Here is a 14,509-nt window from a genome sequence, read left to right as displayed (position 1 = left end):
AGGGGGGAGTCTGAGATTCTATCTCCCTTTGCACCTGCCCCCCCCCCCACCATGCTCTCTATCTAAAATAAATAAATATATCTTTTTTAAAAGTGGAATAATGTTGAGGAGAAGCCATAATAGCAGACATTCTTATTCCTGATATAGGGTGAGTAATTCTAAAGTTTGTCACTTTAAGTGAAAGAAAAAGGAAGGCTGAAGGAAATTCCATTCTATTTTTAGTGCATGAAGTGTTTTTGTTATGAATGTTTACCTGAATGGGTATATCCCTCCATTTACTGATGAATGAATATGTTGAGATATCATATGTCTTATTGCCTTCATTCTGCTAATATAGTAAATAGTATTAGGTAGTCTGATGTTGCATTATATGGGAATTGCTGAGATAAGCTTTACTTGATTAGAGCATATTCTTTACACAGTCTCTAAATCAGGTTTTTAGTATAATATTTAGTATTTGTGCATCTATGTTCATAAATGAATTAGTCCATAACTTCCTTTTCTTGGACTCATCATGTTTGCCTTTGGCATGAAATTTATTTTAATTTTATAAAACAAATTAATAGCTTTTCCAATGTTTCTATTTTTTGAAACAAATTTATGATAATTTAGGATTACCCATTCTTTGAAAGTTTGTTCAAAGTCACCTTTGGAGTTATTAGGTCTGATTCCCTTGGGATAAAGTGACTTTTAATTTCTTTAATGGTTTTTTTGCTTATTGGATTTTATCGTTCTTAAATCAGTTTGGAAACTCATCCTTTCATCTAAATTTTGACATAAATTTTTTTCTTAGTATCTCTTATGATTTTTGAAACCTGTTTTCTCTTAGATGTATTTCTAAATACATTTTTATTCTATATTTTTAGAAAAGAAAATATTTCCTTAATATATATCACTCAGTGCAACCACCCCTTTTCCTCACTATTCTACAATCCAGGTGAAAATTCTCTTAATAGTTTAATCTTCTAATTGACATGTTTACAAGAAAGACTGAGTATAACTTGATGATGTACATTAATCATGACTTTACAGTAATTGTCCCTTTATATGTAAATACAGGATTCCTTCAACTGAATAGTATATTCTTGTCAAACTTAAGAGAATATTGCTATGACACCATATAATCACATTTTCATAAAACAAGTTCCAGGCAATCTGTTAGTTATAATTAATTGGACTGTAAACTACACGGAAATGAGACAAGATCTGGAAAATGAAAGATGAGAGTGGTAAGGCAATGCTAAGCGCCAGATGGATATGTAAACAAAACGAGTAGTCTTAAGGAAAAAAGTGACATCTTCTCAATTAGCAGGCATAAACATGTCAAAATTAACTCTGGAATCTGTTTTGATAAAAAACCACTATAAACCAATATGACTAAGTTAGTAGACATTTAGACAATTTATTCCTTAGCCAAAAGGGATGGTGCTTCCTTTCTCTGACCATCAAATACATAAAGTTCAAACATTTTCATATCAATATAATGGCTATACTTTCTTAGACTTTTAATACCATTGTCCACATTATCTAGGAAGATAATTCCCAAGATACTGTTTTCCTCCAACATCAAGACAGGATAATCTCTTCATTTTGAAATTATGACATTGATCTTATCAAGAGTCCTAATCTGAAAAGTATTAGCAATTATTCTGGCCTTTATACAATGACTAGGAGTACATCAGACTTATTTGCTTATGATCTCTGAGAATTCCCTGAACCACTCACACATTATTTGATAGCACATGAGAGCAAGTTAGTGAAAATGAATTAGAAAGCTCTTTATGTAATACTTTGGGGTATAAACCATCAGAGCAAAAGTGGGGTTTGCATTAGATGACTTCCGAGGTCTTTTCCTGCTTTAATAGTCTATTATCTTATGATTCTAAGAGAAAGTGAACTCTGATTTACTTTCAAAAGAAAAGGGTACAGGGAATCTTACCATCATTTTTCTGCCCAGTGACTAAGCTTTTAAATTGCATAGTCATATTATTATTTTAAAGGAAAGTGTATTGGGCAGCCCCGGTGGAGCAGCAGTTTAGTGCCGCCTGCAGCTCCAGGTGTGATCCTGGAGACCCCGGATGGGGTCTCACCTCAGGCTCCCTGCGTGGAGCCTGCTTCTCCCTCTGCCTGTGTCTCTCTGCCTCTCTCTCTCTCTCTCTCTCTCTCTCTCTGTCTCTATGAATAAATAAATTTTAAAAATCCTTAAAAAAATAAAGGGAAGTGTATTTAAGAGGTTTTTTAAAAAGATTTAATTTATTTATTTGAAAGAAAGGAGAGATAAATAGATTTTATTTATTTGAGAGCAGGGGAGGAGCAGAAGGAAAGAGAGCAGCAGACTCCCCACTGAGCAGGAGGCCTGACTCAGGGTTCAGTCCCAAGACTCTGAGGTCTTGATCCAAGCCCAGGGCAGAAGCTAACCTACTGAGCCACCCAGGTGCCCTGAAGAACTTTTAAAAATTTCATATGTTTTAGTTCTGCTGTCTTATCTATACTTTTCTATGATTTCAGCTTCTCTTCTTTATATTTATTTCCTTTTTTATTATTTTTTGCTCCCATGTTTATATCTTCTCCTTACTGATCCCCTGTTTGTTGTAAGTTTGCATTCATTTGGGTGACTTTCCTTGGAAAGAAGATGAAAGCATTATTTGCTTTTACTAATGTTTATAATATGTGTCCTCCTAGATAATTCTATAGCATAGTTTAGTGTGGGTAAAATGTGGGATAGAATCCTCATTAGAATTGATTGGTGTATTCTTTCTGAGTAATGGTTAAGTCCTATCTCTGCTGTTTGGTGGCTGTATTATGTAAGTTACTTGTTCTCCCCACTCCATAGGATAATAGTTATAGTTTCCTTTTAGGGTCATTGAGAAGAATAGATGGGTTAACATATATAAAGTGTAGGGACCAAGGACGGGCTACCCCAAGATATCCACTCTGGTATAAAGATTATTTTAAGTTGAAAGAAATAAAAAACCCAGCAGGTGCAGGAAGAGCTCTCTGCCTCCCCCTCAACTGCTTCAATTTACATTGGAAAGGAGAGCCTGTGCCAGGAAGAGAGCTATTAACAGACTCCCCATTACCTCTAAGGAACTTATCTGCATAATTAGGCAATCTTTGTTTTTCATAAAACGTCCTTTCACTGTCCACGTTGGCCATCCTCCCCTTTGTATCCTCTGACTCAACCCCTCTCCATGGTTCATAGAAGCTTCCTGTTGCCTCATTGTCTTTGGAATTTCATGTCTGTGTGAGTTCCCTGTACATATGCCTATTAACTTTCATTTTCTCCTGTTAATCTCGCTCATGTTAATCTGATTCTAAGTACAGCTAAGTACAGGGTAGAGGAAGGTTTTCCTCCCTGACAAAAGCATTGTAGTTGTCATTAGAGTCAGGTTTTGATTAATTATCTGTACATAGATACTCCTGACTTCTTGAGTTAGCACCAAATTAAGAATATTTTATGTGTACATATTGATACACTCAGCATGAAGCAAAATCATATATTTTTATCCCATTTCTAAAAACTTTAGAATTCATTTCTGTACATACTATCCAGTTTTCCTTCTGATATAAATGAGTAAATATTTACAATTCCTTTGTAGGCCCTCCTTCCCTTCCAAGTTTGACTTTCCTGTTGGTCCTCTGAGAAGTGACATTCTCTTGCAAGTTACTCTCTCCAGTGAGATCAGTCTATGTCTTCTAGCTATCAAGGACTCATTTCATTAGACAGAATGAGAAAAGCTCAGTGGGATTTAGGGATTGATGATATTCTCTATCTTCAATATCTGACAAAATTTGATAATTCTATTTCTTGGGATTTCACTTTCCCCCAATGTCTTGATTTTCACAACCTTCAAGTAAGAGATTGATTAAACCTTCATTGTAATTTAGGTATTTGAAAGTTTGTCTCTGCCTTTGATTTTGACTACGTCTACATTATAGCCAGTAGAGATAGATTTGTCAGGACAGTCATATAAACTTCCTAATTATCATGTCATTCTTGGGATTAAGAATTTAAAACCATAATTCTGTAATAAAAAAATTGTTCACTGGGGTTTTTAGAGGTGACCATGCCATCCCACAGTCCTTGTGTTTCACATGCTATATGTAGTATATCAAAGCAGTCACCACTTGATCTGTCAACATCACCACACCTTTAATTGGCATTTTACTCCAAGTGAGCAGAGGTAATAATTTGTTTCCTTAGATTATCAGTATCCTATTCTTTAATGCTACCCAGATTGTCACTGCTCAAAACCAGCAAGTGAAATGTAAATAATCTCAAATTCTCAACCTCGAAAATCTGTTGCCCATAGCTACTTCTCTGGAATCAAATACTAGATCTGTCAAGGTTCAGCTGCAGATAACAGAAATCTCTCTACCTAGTTTAAGAAAAATGGATATAATACAGGAAATTAGATGCTTCTAAAAGAATTGGATGATCTAGAAAAACGTCATTAGGCTTGGCTTCTATGAAGGTCTCCCAGAACATTGCACTATTGACCTGCCAAGGGGTCTATTACTTCTGCCATGGTTAATTATTTGGGAAATCAGGAATTGTACCACAATGGTTGTTTTAGGACCTCACTAGAGCAACCATGATTCATGCCAGCAATCAGATGCCTTATATTTTGCTTCTTGATATGTATGAAGCCTGGTGACCAGGTACTGGGCAGAAACTGCATATACAGCCATCACTGTGCTTGCAGCCATAAGGACCACCACCTTCTGCCTTCCTGTGATGTATCTTAGGCTTATATTCATGTTAATACATTTAGGTGTATGACATTTTTTATGATTAATGCAAAGCAATAGACCAGAGTTGAACTATTCCCATAGGATGGACATAGGTTGTTATTTTCCAGGAACTTAAACAATGCAGAAAGGAGTATCTTTGATTCAGCCTCCTAAGGCACACACTGAGAGTTTTTACCCAGCATAGAAACCAACAAGTACAATTTCTCAATCATAGGGCATGCTTATCTTGAGTTTTAATAAACACTACTGAATTGTTAAATTGCTTTCCTGAGTAGCTAAGCCAATTTATTCTTTCACCCATAATGTCTAGCAATACCTACACAAATTTTGTAATTCTATTTCTTGGGGTTTTACTTTCTTGCAAATATTTGATACAGACCCATGCCAGCATTGGATATTATCAAACTTGTTTAAATTTCCTACTTTCATGGGTAAAATATTCTACTGTATCATTTGAATTTGTATATCCTTGATTATATGTGAGATTGAGCATATTTTTTTGCTTATTTTGTATTTTAATTTCATCTATGATTTTCCCAGTTACATCTTTTGCTCAATTTTTATTGAGTTGATTTCTTTTATCCTCCTTGATTTGATTTTCCCTCAATCTGGACACTATGCTTTCTAATTTGTATAACTTGTCTACCCTGAGGTCATAAACATATTCTTCTGTATTTCCTTAATCTATTTTTGTAGTTTTGGTTTTTTAATTTTGACTTCTAATTTTTAAGTAATTTATTAAATGATTCATTTTGTCTTCAAATGCTAGTTTTACTATAAATTAAACTTTAATGTATACATGAGTTTTTTCCTTGCTTTTTATTTTATTCCAATGATTGTAAAATTATAAAGCTGTATTCATTTTTATACCTTTAAAATATGTTTTTGTATCTGAGAAAGTATTTCTCTTCTCAGACTTTTCAGAATTATCTAACCTATTTTATTCTTTCATGTGAATTTTTGATTTAGCTTAAACATTTCCATAATATTTATTTTGGGATTTTTATCCGGATAACATGGATTTATATATTAATATTCTATTGATATTATATTCCTTAAAATACTGATTGATTATAAAAATATAGTTCTTTTAGTAAGCTTTTAATTTTGTCTCAATAAATCTCTTCTACTTTTTATGTTAATTCATGTATTTGTCAAGACAAGTTACACTAGATGCTGCACTCAACAATCCCCAAATCTTCCTTACATCAGAGTACAATGTGGACCAAGTTGATTGGTGTTATGCTCAACTCAAACATTTTGGGAACCTAGATTGACGGGTCTACCATTGTCAATGAGGACTTCCAGATTGCTCTGTGTCTTACCATCTAATATGCAAATAGAGAAGAGAGTGTGAAGGATAATTTCGGAGATTTTTTAGCCAGACTGAAGTCGTGTGCATAACTGTTGTTGCATTCACAACTCAGTCATCTACTCCACGTTGCTGGAAGTGAGGCAAGGAAAGACTCTTCATGTAAGCCCAAGAGGTAAATAAAATGACTTTGGGGAACTCTTAAAATTGCCTCCCCCACCTACATAGAAAGTTCAAGAGAATCAACTAAAATACTACTAAAACTAGTAACAGAGTTTAACAAGGTAAATGGAATCAAGATTGGTTTACCAAAATAAACCTTCTTCTTATATATTAGCAATAAATGGTAAGAATTATAACAGCTAATATGACAAAGGATTTTCTTCCTGTTTAATTTAAATTGTCTCCAAACTGAATGTTTTGGCTCTTCCTTTTTAATGTTTCTAGTCTTTCATTTTTGTTTTAAATTTAAATATTGGAACATTCCATGATATTGAATTGAATGGTACTGTCTTGTTTGTTATAATAAAATTTCAAATGGTTAAAAACAAAATAAAATGCTGGAATGCCGCTGGCTGAGTTTCTGAAATGTTTGTCTTGATGGAACTCCTCAAAATGAAAGACACGATTTTGTGATCATTCTCTTGATAATAAGCCTCTACTTGTGTGGCTCTGAGCCCTCTCTTTTCCAAAGAGACAATTTTTTTTATTATTGTTGAAGTGGATTCAACAAGCAATTCTGCCTAAAGGTTTCTGGAAATTAAGTTTTTTTGTTTTTGTTTTTTGGTATGGTTTTAGAAAATAACAGTTGAATGAAAGCTTAGTGATCATTTAAATAATGACTGCCTAATTTAGTATTTCTATTAGAGTTGTTTCTCCATTTTAGGTACCTGCATAATCTATAAGCTACCAAACTGTATTGTAAAAGTTATTATTGTTGTTATTATTACTATTGTTAGTGAAAATGGCAAAATTTGTAGTCAGGAACCTAGACTTCAAGCTCTTCTTTTACTATATTTTACATATTGAGCCAGTTGCTTTGACCTTTTCCTTGTCCTTTTTAAAAAGTTTTATTTATGTATTCATGAGAGACACACAGAGAGAGGCAGAGACACAGGCAGAGGGAGAAGCAGAGAAGCAGGCTCCCTGTGGGGAGCCTGACGCAGAACTCAATCCCAGGACCCCAGGATCACGACCCGAGCTAAAGGCAAACATTCAACCATGAGCCATCCACATGCCCCACATTTTCCTTGTCTTGACTCAATTTTTAAGAGGTACGAAAACATCTTTCCTGCTCAGTGATGAAGACTGAACAATGTGTATATGCTCAGTGTCTATGGTAAATCCATCTTTTTCAAAGCTTTTTACTACCATTTTGAATACTGATAGCCTTTCAAACCATATGTCACCATTGATCTCCATACATAGATCCAAATCAGATTTCTAAATTCCTGTTTGAATGAAGAACAGACGCCTCAAATATACTTTGTCTACCATACAGCACATTGTCTTATCCTTCATATTTGATACTATCACTGGGTTCTCAATCTTATTGTTCCCTTGGCACCTGACAAAGAAATGATCTTATAAATTTTAAACATTTCCTTTATCTCTCAATTAAATAATGCTACTCTATGCTTATGCAACCCTGTTTTTAAACTTTTCTCATGTATATCGTCAGGGTTTTATTCTGAAGCTGCCTGGTCAAGGCTCTCTAAATCTTGTTGATGTGTTGATGTGAAATCAACAAGAGAACTATAATAAAGGCTTAAAATATTCTGTCAGAAGACAGAAGTAGTTCCATTTAAGGGCTCCTAAGAATTCACTGAGAGGCTCCTGGGTGACTCAGTGGTTGAATGTCTGCCTTTGGCTCAGGTTGTGATCCTGGGGTCCTGGGATCGAGTCCTGCATCAGGCTCCCTGCAGGGAGCCTGCTTCTCCCACTGCCTATGTCTGCCTCTCTCTCTGTGTCTCTCATGAGTAAACAAATAAAATCTAAAAAAAAAAAAAAAAGAATTCACTGAGCTGGAAGAAGTTACTACTGTAATATTCTATAGTCTTTCCTCAAACCATATGATCAATAAACAATATGGTAATTGAGGTACATTTTAGATTGTGACCTATGAATTCTGAGAAAATATGAGCATTTTTAGCATTCTAGTCATTGAACATTTCCTAACATTTCTGGAAAGACATTAGAACATATTCTTGCTTGAGAACCTTAAAGATTATATGTTATAGGGATATGGACTCCTAAATTCTACTAAGTTATATCCTTGCATCTCTTTTGCCATAATAAAAGAATAGGCTTATCTGGAGAGAGAGAGAGAGAGAGAATGGAAAAAGGATGGGGGGAGTATGACATACATTCAGAGAGAACTAGAGTATACAGACAAGGTAGAGAAAGAAAGAACAGCTGTGTGCCTGCATTTGGATATCCAGTTTTTTGTTTTTGTTTTTTTTTTACTTATGATAGTCACACAGAGAGAGAGAGGCAGAGACACAGGCAGAGAGAGAAACAGGCTCCATGCACCGGGAGCCCGACGTGGGACTCGATCCCGGGTCTCCAGGATCGCGCCCTGGGCCAAAGGCAGGCGCCAAACCGCTGCGCCACCCAGGGATCCCCAGATATCCAGTTTCTTATTTTGATTCTTAAGGAGCAGATCTGTTTCCTGCCCTTGAACTCTATATGTACCCAAATATCTTTCCAATATATTTTACCATAGCAACACCTGTGCTATAGTGATCAACTAACTCAATTTTCCAGCAACTGTCCCAATTTTGGCCCAAATGCCATGAATTTTGGGAAATCCTTAAATTCCAGACAAATTGGGATTGCCAGTCAACCTAACCTAATCTGTGAGTAACTGCCTCTTAAAATAATGTGATGTGGAGATCCCTGGGTGGCGCAGCGGTTTAGCACCTGCCTTTGGCCCAGGGCGCGATCCTGGAGACCTGGGATCAAATCCCACGTCAGGCTCCCGGTGCATGGAGCCTGCTTCTCCCTCTGCCTATGTCTCTGCTTCTCTCTCTCTCTCTGTGACTATCATAAATAAATAAAAAAAAATTAAAAAAAATAATGTGATGTGGGTTTTGGAAACTACCAACCAGGAAAGCCTTAATTAAAACAAAATTTAATCCACATTCAACTGATGAACATCTATTACATTCAAAACCTCTGTTAATGCATCTTACTTTCTACTTAGTTCTAGTATTTACTACTTAGAACATGATGTAGCTGTGGGCAGGAACATTCCGATAAACAGAGATGAGTTAACTGTAAGTAAATAAAACATTTCAGATTGGGATGATCCATGTTGAGAGGAATTACCAGAGTATGTTGCAATTTTCAATGTCAGAATCCTAAATTATAACATTGTGTCACAGAGTTGTTTTAAGAGGGCAAAAGTTATCAAGAAATTCACTGTACTGAAATAATATTCTTCTTCCTTTTTACATATCTATACAAAGAAAATATTTTGCTCTTAATATAAATATATTATGCTATACATATAGCCCACATATTTATGTATTCATATCTATATATATTTAGCATATATATATATATATATGCTAAATTAGGGAAGTGTGCTTTGTAAATAGCTTTTCCTCCCTCAAAAATCATGTGACCATCAATATTTGCAGCTAATATGATTTAATAACTGTATACCCTGCAAGAGGTCAATAAATGCAAGAGAAATCAAAGTCATAAAAAAGCCGAAGAGATGATTACTTAAGAAATGACAGCTGCATCAACCTGAGAAGCAGCAGACAGACCACCCAGAGAGGCTGCCTCTCAGTGGTGGCTCCCTGCTGGCTCCCCATACCCACACCCAGTTTGAGAAAAGAAATGATGACAGCCTAGTTAAGAGGCACAACCCTCACCAATAAAAAGATTGTCAGCAGCTTTGCAGATGGGCTCAGGAAAGCCTCTTAGCCTATAAAACACTTATCTCACCCAAATAGCCCTATATTCCTGTATCTTTATTAGGGTTATCAGTTGAAGAGCAGTGGGAACCTGAAAAAATATGGTCTACTGGGGAGATCTTGTCTCCATATCGTTCTTTCCTGCAGCTCTTTCATTTGATCTTCTTTGCAAATTGTGATGGAGGCAATGAAGTCACAATCATTCTATTTTGTTGATCAGAAATCAAGAGATTTTTATTGTCTTGCTTGACTGGTTAATACCATACTTCTATCACTTAAGCTAATATTTATTGAGTAACTATATGTCAGACATTGGGTTAGACACTTGAAATGGATTATTTCACTTACTTTCACAAAATTGCTTTGGGGTAGATAATATTATTGTTCCTAATTTACAGAATAGAGACCTTGGGGCTCAGACGGTCATAGCAATCTATGCAAGAAAGCACCAGAATTTAAGCCTGGGGCCTAGAATGTAATCCTAGAATGTAATCTCCACCTAATCTTGACCCTGTAGTACAAGTCAATATTTTTTAATGTCTATTACTTGAATTATTTTGCACTTTTTTTGGAAATTTTTGGCACTAGATCATTATCCTATGAGCTCATACTAATTATTTCCACATTCATCCAACAGACATTTATTGAACACTTAATATGTGCCAGGCACTGTTATAAGTTTTGAGAAAATATTAGTTTTTTTAAAAGGCCACATATTCTATAGTAAGATGGTTATATTCTTTGCTTTTCTTTAATTTTTCTTAATTCTCCTTAATTAGTTATATAAGGATGCTGTTTGTATTCCTACACGTTGTCTAACATATGTGAGTAGTAGGACGATAGTATAAGTCATGGGGCTTAAATGGTTTTGACAAGAGGTTTGGAGTTTGAGAGACTGCCAATAAATATACAAAATGATGGGTGTTTGGGAGAACACTTATCTCCCACTCCTCATAGTGCTCTGTAGAAGATGCCACTGCTTCAGTAACTCTAGTGACCTCTCTTTGCCTGCTCACTCTTCCTTGCCTGATTTTCTGAGTTTAAGAGAAGAAACTGAGAGTGCTTGGTTCAATCTCTTCTATATTTGGTTTGGGATCTTATGCCTCCTGAGAGGGTGCCTTTAAGTCTGCTTTCTTTCAAAATTAGCTCAGCTAGTGGAGCAGATTCTGCTCCTGTGTGTGGAGGTCTGCTAGTGTCCTGTGCTCCCTGTGATGGGTGACATGTCACAGCTCATTAGGTTTAAAGTTGATGTTCATTCTCTAAAGAGTTCTTCTGGTTAAAAAGCAGTCATTTCTGTCTCTCATTCCTGCTTCTTTCTCTTAATTTCATCTGAACTTGGGATCATGTACGTGTACCTTTTCTGGATCTATAAAGGCTATATCAGAATTGTCTGTCAATTTGCTAGTGTGCTCAGATCCCACACCAGAGAGACTACCCTATTAATCTCCAGTACATACTCATATGTATCTCAAGTCCTTAAAACATGTCCAATAAATGCTTGTTGGAAAACAAATGGGCTTCAGTATTTCTCACTTGTAATATAAACAAGTTGAATTAATTTCTCAAGTTCCAGCTAGAACAGATACATAGAACCCCCCCAAAAATACAGGAAAGGCTACCACTTCCAGTCTAGACAGAGTAACAAGGACTAAATTAACTGACTTACCTAATTTTTTTTTAAATGTTGAATCGGACTTCATCAAAATTAAGAATGACTGTTCTTTGAAAGACACTGAATAGATAAATAGTTTCTATTTTGATTGCTTTCTTTAAATTAAGATTATAAAGACCAACCATAGATTGGAAGAGAATGTGTACAAAGTACATATCTGATAAAGATTTGTATTCAGAATATATAAAGAACTTTCAACATTGACAATAAGAAAATGAACAATTCAGTAAAAATATGGGCAAAAATATGAGTGGAGGCTTCACCAAAGAAAATACACAATGATAAGAAGCACTCAACATGAGTTGATACTCAACATCAACTTGGGAAGTTGAGAAGTTGAGATCAATGAGAAGATACTCAACATCATTGGTTGACTCCTGGCTTTCCTGAATCTCCAGCTTGAGAGTGATATGCCTGGGATTCCTTTTGTTTCACTGGCCTGAATATCTACCTTTTCCCGTATCTCGCTCTCAGTGAATTATCCATTAGAATGACTAAAAATAGGGAAAAATGCATTTAAAGTATTTATATTTATCTTAATCATATTTGAGAGTTTTCATGTCTTTCTGTGGGTCAAAGTATGGTATCCTATTTCTTCTGCCTGAAGGATTATCTAAAGGTAACATTTCTATGGTACAGGTTGCCTTGTAATGGATGCTCTCAACTTCTGTTATCTAAAAAAATACTGTGTCTTTATTTCTGGAAGATATTAACTGTGTATAGAGTTCTAGGTTGATAGTGTTTGTTTTTGTTTTTTTTTTCTGTCAGTATTTTAAAGATGTTGCTCACTGTCTTCTTGCTTACATCACCTCTGATGAGAAATCTTCTGTCATCCTTATTTTGGTTTTTCAGTACATAATGTATCTTTTCTCCCTGGCTGTTTTTAAGATTTTTATCATTGAGTTATAGCAACTCGCTCATAGTGTACGTTAGTATTAGTTTTCTGTATGCTTCTTGTACTTGGCTCTTGCTGAGCTTTTTAAATCTGTGGGATTATTGTATTTCCCATCAAATTTAGAAAAAAATCAGCCATTATTTTTTCAAATATTCCCACCCCACCCTTGCCATGGGGATTCCAATTGCATGTATTTTAGGTTAGTTGAAGTTATCTCACTGCTCACTGATACTCTGTTTCATTTTTTAAATTATTTTTTCTGTATCTTTGGGGTAAATACCCAGTAGTGCAATTGCTGGGACATAGGGTAGCTCTATTTTTAACTCTTTGAGGAACCTCCACACAGTTTTCCAGAGTGGCTGTACCAGTTCACATTCCCACCAACAGTGCAAGAGGGTTCCCTTTTCTCCACATGCTCTCCAACATTTGTTATTTCTTGCCTTATTAATTTTCATCATCATCACTGGTGTGAGGTGGTATCTTGTTGTGGTTTTGATTTGTATTTCCCTGATGGTAAGTGATATGGAGCATTTTCTCATGTGCTTGTTGGCCATGTGTATGTCTTCTTTGGTGAACTGTGAAAGGATCCTCAGTGTCCATCGACAAATGAATGGATAAAGATGTGGTCTATATATACAATGAAATATTACTCAGCCATCAGAAAGGATGAATACCCATCATTTGCTCCAACGTGGATAGAACTGGAGGGTATTATGCTGAATGAAGTAAGTCAATCAGAGAAGGACAATCATCATATGGTTTCATTCATAAGAGGAGTATAATAAATAGTGACAGGGATTATAGGGGAAAGGAGGGAAAATTAGTAGGAAAAAATGGACAGGGTGACAAAACATGAGAGGCTCCTAACTCTGGGAAACGAACAAGGAGTAGTGGAAGGGGAGGCAGGTGGGGGAATGGGGTGACTGGGTGATGGGCACTGAGGAGGGCACTTGACAGAATGAGCACTGGGTGTCATACTATATGTTGGCAAATAGAACTTCAATAAAAAATACATTAAAAAGAAAAAAATATTTTTTCTGTTTCTTCCAGTAGTTTCAATTTCTATTGCTATGTCTTCAAGGTAAGTTGATTTTTTTTGCAACATCTAATCTGCCATTTATCCTATCCAGTATATTTTTTATTTCAGACATTATAGTTTTCAGCTGTGGAAATTTGAGGGCCTTTTTTTTTTTTTATCCATGTCTCTACTTTTTGAACATATGGAATTCAGTTAAAATCATTTTAATGTTCTTTCCTATTAATTATACATCAGTAGTAACTGTAATAGGTTTATTTTTCTCCTTTTTGGGGTTGAGGGTCATGTTTCCCTGCTTTGGATGCCTGGTAGATTGTTGTTGTTGTTGTCTTTTAACTGTATACTATTTTAAATAAAATTTTCAGTTTAGGATAGTTGTAGATTTACAGAAAAAATATGAGGAAACTACAGAGTTCTTATATACCTCATGCCAAATTTACCCCACTATTAACATCTTACATAAGTTTGGCACATTTGTGATAATAAATGACCAATATTGATACATTGTTATTAACTAAGTCCATCTTTATTCATATTTCCTTATTTTTAAAAATAAGGAAATTTCCTTATTTATTTGAGAGACAGAGAGAGAGAGAGCAAGCTTGGAGAGGGGCAGAGGAAAAGAATCTCAAGCAGACTTTCCACTGAGTGGAGCCCAATGTGGGGCTCGATCTTACCACCCTGAGATCAGGTTCTGAGCCGAAATCAAGAGTGAGACCTTTAACCAACTGAGCCATTCAGTCACCTCCATATTTCCTTATTTTTTTACCCAATGCCTTTTTCTGTCCCAGGATTCCATTGAGATGGCATGTTCCATTAGGCAGTCATGTGTTCTTAGGTTCCTTTGGCTGTGATAATTTCTGACTTACCCTATTTCCAATGACCTTGACAGTGTTGAGGAGTGTAAGGTATT

General features: G+C 35.5%; 1 long non-coding RNA gene across 5 annotated transcripts in view; it reads left to right on the top strand.

Moving 5' to 3' along the window:
- Window positions 1-14,509, top strand: part of LOC112665570 (uncharacterized) — a 98,801-nt gene that overhangs the window by 2,311 nt on the left and 81,981 nt on the right. For 4 of the 5 annotated variants that reach the window (XR_004809885.2, XR_004809884.2, XR_004809887.2 and 1 more), the window contains exon 3: window positions 5,915-6,242. This is a non-coding gene — a long non-coding RNA (uncharacterized LOC112665570). Of the gene's footprint in view, window positions 1-5,914; window positions 6,595-14,509 lie in introns of those variants that run through there. The other variant, XR_003140465.3, reaches the window with a different exon arrangement.

The sequence above is a fragment of the Canis lupus genome, chromosome 27, assembly GCF_003254725.2.
Source record: "Canis lupus dingo isolate Sandy chromosome 27, ASM325472v2, whole genome shotgun sequence".
NCBI lineage: Eukaryota > Metazoa > Chordata > Mammalia > Carnivora > Canidae > Canis > Canis lupus.
This window is presented reverse-complemented; position numbering and strand designations above follow the sequence as displayed.